Below are 8985 nucleotides of genomic sequence, written 5' to 3'. Positions count from 1 at the left end.
TGCAGCAAGAAAAAAAAAAGAAAAAAAAGGTAACATAGGAAGGCTCTATAGGAACGATGGTGTTAAACAACATGTTCATACTATTTTGAGTGGTTCTAAATAGACCAGGATTTTCCAGACTTCATTGTTTCTAATAGTTTGTGCTTTTCATCTTCCTTTGAGTTGCTCTTTCAGGGTGTGTATTTTCTTCTACCACAGAAGCGTGCAGTGCTGTGTACAGTGATCTCATTCAGCTGATATCTGTTCCTCTAAGTCACTTGATTGGTTGTACCTACATGAGGATTGGCAATGTCTTCTTTCCCTGCTTCTAGCTTTTGCCCTCTTGCTGCATGAGAAGCCAAAGATTTACCATAAATCCTAGCTCCTGAAATGAATCTGGACTAGTTTGGTGGGACTGATTCTGCTACCTAACTGCTATAACACATATTTAATAAATTCTGTATAAACTGGTTAAGGTTACAATTGTTTTTTTCTGAAAGCTGAGTATGGATAGCATTTGCAGTGTCTTCCATGTTGATGATGATGATAATGGCAGAAGCTTCATAGCAACAGCATGTTTGTATTCCTACAAGAATTGCATTGCTCCTGTACCATCATCTGTCAGGAAAACTGTTTTGAAATGGATTTGATATATATGATCACAGTCATTTAGTATGCCTGCTAAAGATTTTATTCTCATTAACAGAACAAAGTTTAACTAAGGAACTATGTCATTTGTCTGCAGTGTGCACAGGTTTCACTGTTCAAGCTTTCTTGGAGTTAAGCGTAACAATATTTTTTCCATGCAAGTGAACTGGAAGTTTTGGCCTTTCACCTATAATCCACTACTATACAAACACCTACAAGAACTTCTTGTATGGTTTAAATGGACATTCCCTGAATTATTTCTCCATTTCTTTTGCAGAGTCCTTGATCTCCCCCATCCTCTTTTATTTAATTATTTATTTAACTTGCACCCATTTCAAAAGGGTCTTTGCCCACTTAACACCTTTCAAGTAAAGCTTTTCACAAAGTGCCCAGAACTGAATCAAAACGAATTGGAAAAAGCAGTCAAATGTTTGGGCTAAATTGTACAAAATAGAACAATTCATACACATTTTAAGGCTAAAAATGGAACACTGGATATATCGTTAGATCTCTGATATTACCACTTAAAGTCAGTGGACTAAGAAGCTCTAAAACGAAACTGAATCAGTATTTCATCAATCTTCACCTGTGGCATGGTCCAGCAGAAAAAACAGGAGGCCTGGTTTCATGTCAGATCAAAGACAGAACCAAAAAAATGATTGTTTAGTCACTGTACTGCTTTGTATCCCTGTTTTCCCTTTGAACCTTGTCTTAATCAAATGATTTTATGGTTTAGAAACAATTCTAATGGTTTCTAGATGCTATGAAGAACACAGATTGTCCCCTTTCCAAAATGTAGGAAAGGGTGTGCCAGCTCGGGAGAGGTATTTTTACTGTCATTACACAGAAAGCCAGGCTGATAAGAATTGCAGATACCTCCTCCAGAATGTGCAAAAAAGTCCCAAAGCCTCATAATTAGCCACTCGATTAAAGAAGAGATAGCTGCGATGGGTCCATATCATAAAACAGAACGAATGCTGCTGACCAGGTAACAGTCTCTACGATCCAAACGGATTATGTCCACTGCTGTGCTAGCAGATTGAGCTGTTTGCTCATCATCTCTAGCCCAGTACATTCAAACTCCCAAGTTCAGTAGTGCTTTACACTTCAGCCTGCTAGCCCAGGAGGATAAAAGGTTGAAATTCAAGTGTTGCCAGTAACACAACAAATACAGTAGTAGGGATGCAACTCCAAGTCCAAGTCTATGCAACTCTAACTGCTACTCTAATCATTCAGCATAAGACAAGTGTTATGCCATATTTGAGTCTACAATAAATACCTGAATATAAACTTGCTTCCTGGGAAGAGTGGGGACATAAAATGTAACAGACATGTGCACAGAGCAAAAAAAACCATATAATTTTGCATATGCCCAGGAACACAGACAAACACCTTCTATTTACTACGTACACGTTTCAGCCTCTCACTGCCAGGCACAGGAATGTCGTCTATGAACTGGCTGAAATAGAAGCACCAGTGAACCTGCTTCCTTCACGAGGACATCTATGGAGGCAGAAGGCTGGCAGGTCTGACATTCATAGCATTGTCAGTGAAAACCAACAGCAAGGAGGAGACAAAGACTCCACCTACACAAGAGTCCCAAAGGAAAGCTGCAGTCGAAAAGAACAAGCCAGACTGAATTTCAAAGTCAGAAAGGATTACAACTTGATCAAAAACAGAAACAGTCCACTACTGCTGTTACTAAGTTCCATCTGCAGAACATAGTCCACTAGCTCGAGACCCTGTACTATCCAAAACACACAGATGCCAGAATACAGCTACCTGAATTCCTTTCTTATCCTCATCATGAGCCCTGACTACACACTTTACTGACTAGCAAGGCTGTGGAGGACCAGATATTGAGGATAACCACAAGAAAATTCTTCCCACTGCTCTGTTTTCCCTGCTAATTTCACGTTCTCTCTGTGCCTGTTGTCTCTGCACCACAGGTTTTTTAGTAAATCAGCTGAGTTCTTGCTACCTGTCCTGAAGGACTACAATTATTTCCTCAGCAGTCTAATATTTCATGCTTAGGCATTCCAGCAGTCTAATGCTGACTAACATGCACCCAGAACCAGATATTCACAGCTTTCCAACATTGCACATATAAATTCTTTATACTCTGCCTTCTCCCAGAAGTTATTTGTAGTTACAATTTAGGTCTCCTAGATGAGTAACAGTAATTGTACTTGAGTCTACAGCGATCTGTACCTGCAAGAGCAGAAGGGCAACCTAAGGATACACTAAAAATCTTATCTAGATTGTTTACTTGCACATATCTGTACATTCCACCCTGAGATGTGTCAAATACCCTTCTATGTGTTTTGAATATAGATTCTCAGTTAACAGCTGGAAAGTGGACACAACCTTATTATTGAGATGGAATAACTAAATGAGGAAACAAAGCCAGGACAAAGCAGATTCTTAAAAATTGCCTTGATTTTTAGATGGCAAAAAGACTAGTGCTTTGCATCAATTTTTATCTCTTTAGTCAACAATGGAGAGGGGGAAAGGCAGAAGACTGAAAACACAAAAGAAAAAAAATAAATTTAAATAGATAAAACAATGTAGGATCACAGTTTGAAAAGATCACAAAACAGTAGCCTTTTCAAGAAAAATAGTCATAAACATCAATAAGAAACTAGAGAACAGAGAGGAAAAAAAAGGTATGTAAACCCAATAGCAAAGAAAAAAAAGCCATATCTACAACTCATAAGCCTATTCTAACAACACACAGAAATTTCAGTATGAATATTCTGAGGAATTTATCTGTCAAAATACATTGAAAGTAAAAACTGAATAAATAACTTCTATAGGCCAACAAAAAACAACAAAAAATGCATCAATAGCTAAGCCTCTATCAAAGCACCATCTGCCTGTATCCTATTGTTCAGTTACACTTGTAGCAACCCTTTCAAAAGAGATCCACATAAAACCAGTAGGTAATAATAAACAATGTTCAAAATTCAATCCTTGGATGATGCATTCTTGTCTTGTCATGATTATGACAATCTTTAGCAAATTGATACAGCCTGAATTGACAAAATAAAATAAAAAAGCTCTTCTGAATATCTGAATACTCTTTAACTCCAGCAAAAGGGCTGTACAGGCTCACAGCCCTCGTGAGTATGTCAGGGAGAGGAATTTGGTGAGGAAGGTGCTTTTGTCAGAAATATCAAGAGGGGGACACAGAAAGGGAATTGAGGATTAGCTGCCACCCTGTGGATTGAAGGCATGTCTGCACTGTAGACACCTTTTGTATCATACTCCAAGGAGAAACAGGAGGGAAACAAGAAGTCATTTGAAATAGGAAAAAATAAATATGGGAGCAAAAGAGCAAGATCTCAAAGAACTGATACATGACTTCCTTTAATGGGTCTTCACAAAAGAGAACGTAAAAAAGGATATCTTGTAAGAGTCTGAGCAACAAAGCAAGCACAACATGAGATCAGGATGCCTTGAGGCTCCCACCTGTAAGCCATTAAACTGCAGCAAGCGACCAAACCTTTATGACTCTACCAAAAAGCAATTAAAGAATTCAGCCCTCTCTCCCCCAAGCATTCCAGGCTTCAGAGCATAGGTAAAAAGCTGACAGTGTCAGGAAGAGGCTTCTCCAATAGGTGTGTTAATTCCACACTATCATTATGGACTGAGTAGTATCAAAGGCAGGAGATTGAATTGCTGGACCAGTTCAGTGTAGGCTGGCAATTTCTGTGTTCTTTCCTTTTCTGAAGTAATGGCTTTAGAGCACCACAACTGCCCTGCTGATTGGTATGAGAGCATTATAGAATTCCTGTGGCCAATACAGAATGGTAACAAGAGTTGGCTTTTACATGAAGTTTTAATTCTATGTAATTCAAGATATTCACTGCTCTAAATTAGCAAATTATAGCAGCAATGAGACAGCCTTCTGTGTTTTTCATTCTGTTTCCCAGATTCCCAACAGGACCTAGGAAAAATAGAAAGCTTAGAAATTTCTGTGATTTAGCTTTGGCTACATTCATATCCAGCACCCCCCCTTGTAAAAGGAACATTGAGTGCAGCTAGTGTAGAGACTTTTCATTTGCTCTGTGCTGGTTTAGTCTTGAGGGCCCCCTCCATCTCCTTCCAGGATCTTCTTTAGATTTTAGGCTTCTGGATTTCTTATTAATCTCACTCTTTAAATCATTTCTAAGAAGTTTTTCCTGTAATGCAATACACGCTCCTGGACTCTCAAATGCTTCGGGGCAAAGCACAATATACAGTTAAGATTTAGCACCTGCATGTAAGCTCAATGTTGTTTATTTAATTGTTTGATCATATGGTGGAAAACAGCAGGACAGAAACACATCAAATTCTTCTTAAAATTTGACAATAAAGAGTGTTTGACCCTCTTCTAAACTCTCTTGCTCTTTCCTACAGGAGCCTCCTTGTACACCTTGGACCTACTTTTTGTCCATAAATTTTCATCTATGATGCCCTAGATAAGAGGCGGCTTCTTTCTCAAAATCACAAAGAATCTCAGACTGTCTCTCTGTGTGCCTACTAGGATTCCCATACATTATGAAATGCAAGGTCAAACATTCATGTGCCTCCTGCTGCTTCCTGAAAAACAGTTAGAGGAAAGAATGTGTCCTAATGATGAGAGGGGGGAACAGTCAAGACTGACATTATCATTCAAAATCATACAACTTCATGATCAGACTATTTGGTGCAATTGTCATAACAAAACCCAAATTTTGTTGACACTGCAGTCAGGATCTGGAATACCAAATGAAGTTCTCTGGAAAGCATGCATCTCTGACTCTAAAACATTTGAGTTGTTAATGCAAGTACTTTAGTGTTCACCACAATAATAAATTCACTGGCCAGCTAAGCAATTAGAAGGTATCTAAGTCCCACCTCACAATCAAGTCGTAAGGCCACATTCCTCCAGTGGGAGAGGTGTCAGTATAAAGCTCTTCAGACAAAAAAAAATTCCCTTTGGAAAAGTGCGTCCAGAAGAAACCAGCTGCAGCCCTCTGACTCCATAGCAGTCACAGTTCTCTTCTGAGGATGTGCTGAAACTTCCTGGGGAATTCCTACTTAAAAGTCAGCTCTCATACCATACCTCAAAACCATCTCTTTCATTGTAGGCTATGAGTTTATGCCACTGGTACATTCCCAATGTGTTACCACTTCATTTAGGCTATTGTTATCCACTCTGCAACAAAGATCATTAAATAATTGAACTCAGATTCAAAGTTTTATTTTCTCAACCCCTAATGAAGCCAATGGGAATTAGACACAAAACCCAGTAACAGAAATGCCTGGGACATTCATTTTCCCTTCCAAAATAACTTCAGTGAAGTAAACTTGTTTTGCTTCTCAAAAAAGCATGATGCACCTCTCTTGCTCTCTCTAGGTATTTAATAAGCCTAGATACTATCTGTTTTATTTTCCTCATTTGAAGATTCTGCTGCCTCTTGGGAGCCTGAGTCTCTCCACAGAGAAACTTTAGGAAAGCCTGCATGTTTTCTCTATACCATTCTCTCTCCCATTCCCCTAAAAGTTATTTCAGTAAGTGACTGGTATAATAACTGTGCACTAAGTATTTTTGTTCAGGACAGTACAGAGCTGTTTGCAGCACAATATTGGATTTTTGGAAACGCTCCCTCAGCCCATGGCTCGAATCAAGAATTTTCATATTCCTTTAACAGAAAGTGGTTTAAGAAGGAACTTGGGTTTGCAGAGTACCACATCTTGTACACGAGCTGTAAAGGCAATTTAAAATGCCAGTGCCAATAACAGGGTTTCCATCTCCTACCTCTGTAATGAACTATCTACTCGCAGTGATGGGATTTGTGTCATTACAGACCACTTCATGAAATCTTTGCAAGTAAACACTGAGTCACTAATTAACTTCCAGCTGTCAACAAGGTGTCACTAAGTCAGTGTTGCCTAGACTACACAAATAGAAAGTTTTCTGAGTCTGAGTTCCTGAACTTTACACTTTACTTTTCAGTGTGACTGTATGCAGAATAAGCAGATAGAGGGAGGAAACCCATCTGAACAAGACACATTATTCCAGTTGCATCATTTGGGAATCAACTGCAATCTGTAATTTGGGGGGTGGAGGGGTATAAGGCAAACAGAGTAAGCAATGTTTCTAAGATATTAGTAACAGTTAGAGAGGGCAGTTAGAGAGTCAATACTTTAGCCTGGTGACTGTTCAAAATTCCTATATGAAATCAAGGATTAGGAATTTGATTTGAAACGTAGTTCCATTAATAAACAGCTAAAAAATTACATATCTAAATCATGAACAGAAGTGTTCTTTCGGTAGCTGATCCATCAGTGGATCAGCTCACACTGGCAAATAATTTAAAGCAATTTCAGATCTCACTCTAAGTATCGAAGTACTTTTTATAGAAAAATCCCTTGTACCCATGTGACCCTGCATAGTTTAAAAAAAAAAAAAAAAAAAAAAAAAAAAGTCAGTGTTTGTCCTGAAATACTTACACACTATAAATTAGGCTGACGATTTACCAAGAACAAAAACACACACACACACAGACACACACAAACAAGCCTCCATCAGCACTTCCTAATGATAACTCTCTGCTGCTATGGTCACAAATTGCCATAGATTAAAATTGCTTCTATTTTCACATAATACAGATCCAACTGAAAGAAACTACTCATTCTTACCAGGAAATTCTACTGAAAATAATAAAATTCCAAGGATAAATTAGAGTAATGCTACTGAAGTGCACACAAAAACACACACACACACAGAAACTGTTTAATTGCAAACAGCAAATCACAAGCATAGCCATTTACACAGCTGCTTCCACGACTGTGATCTCAGCAAACCTCATGGAAAGTAGTTCAACTACAAAGCCCAGTAAGCTCAAAGGGCCTTTCAGACAGGGGTTAACTGCAGTAGTACTTCACGTTTCTCCATTAAGGCCCCCTCCCCCCCTCCTTTTTTTTTACTCTTTCTAAGCAGGACCTAACTTCACCCTCAAACATAGAAGATGCTGATGTTCAACCACTCATAACTTAGCTAACGCCACACGGGTCTCTAGTCTCCAGTTTTCCCTGATTGTATGTTGTGCTCATGCCCTCTGGTGGACAAAAAGCAATTCACAACTCAGTAGCTTACCGACTTTAAATTAGCACTGTGCTAACAGAAACTCTGTCACAGAACTATAGAATCAGTCACGCATTGCTATGAAGTCTCTAAATTGGACATTTCAAGGAAGCTCTTTCAGTCATCTTCAGCTGGCTAAATCTGCTTCAGCCTCTCCACATTCTCACTGGGCTCTAATTCAACCAACCCTGTCTTGTCAGCATGCCTGAATTTAGACATGAATTCATGGTCACATGTCAGAATAAAAATTTCATTTATCTCTATGTGACATTCATAATAATACAACAAGGAGTCCAAATTAAGGAATCCATCAACTGTGTCCCATCCCCAAAAGGCAGCCGCACTAGGTTTGAAAACTGGATAATTTACCTCCTAATTTTACAAAGTCACCAAAAAAATTCAACTTGCTTTCTTCTTGGTAAGTCACTACGCATTACTCGAGATAAAAGTTTAGTTTCCTTGTATGTATTTTTTTTAATCTAATCTCTAAGACAAAGAACTACGTGAAGCGATTGTATAGGTTATTCAACTGAGAGAATACACCAGTGCCAAATTTGCCAGCTATTGTTTTAACCGAATCCCACTATTTTTTGTTGTCATTTTATTGATTGCAAACAGAAAAAGATTTGTTTAATTTCCTTTTTTCAGTCCTCATTGGGGATTTTTGGCATCCTTCTTCAAGGTTAGCCATCGCAGTTCTCTCAGTTGCATCTTCACACATCCACCTTTCCAGACTTTGTCATCAGAAGATATGATCTTCTATGACTATACTCTCTTAATGAGATGAAGTGACCAGTGTTAACGCAATATTCCAATTAAGGCTCAGCATCAGAGCACTGCGGGTGCTGCACTGCACACTGAACAGAGGTTTTCCTTAAAGCACTGGGTGCAGTGCTCCCTACACCCTGCTCCTAAAAGCGATTAGAGTCAGTTGGGATTAACTAGTAAGCACAAATAGTTAAAAACATTCTTTCAAACGAGTCCTCTCTGATCTCCTTCAGTTGTGTTCTTCTGACATTCCATACTATTTGACCCATTTTTGACATAACTGCTCTGCTTTCACTGGGAATTTCTGAAAACAGCCAAAAATTAATACTTGCACTCTGATGAAAGCTACTCCAATCTATTCAGGCTCTTAAGAATCAAATGCATGTGCAGGAATGTTACTTTAGGAAGAAAGGAGAAATTTGGTAAAAACAGTGACTTCAGATGGAAGACACTTGAATAACCCCTTCTAGCAGGAA

The sequence above is a fragment of the Rhea pennata genome, chromosome 14, assembly GCF_028389875.1.
Source record: "Rhea pennata isolate bPtePen1 chromosome 14, bPtePen1.pri, whole genome shotgun sequence".
Taxonomy (NCBI): domain Eukaryota; kingdom Metazoa; phylum Chordata; class Aves; order Rheiformes; family Rheidae; genus Rhea; species Rhea pennata.
Note: the sequence above shows the minus strand (reverse complement) of the source record.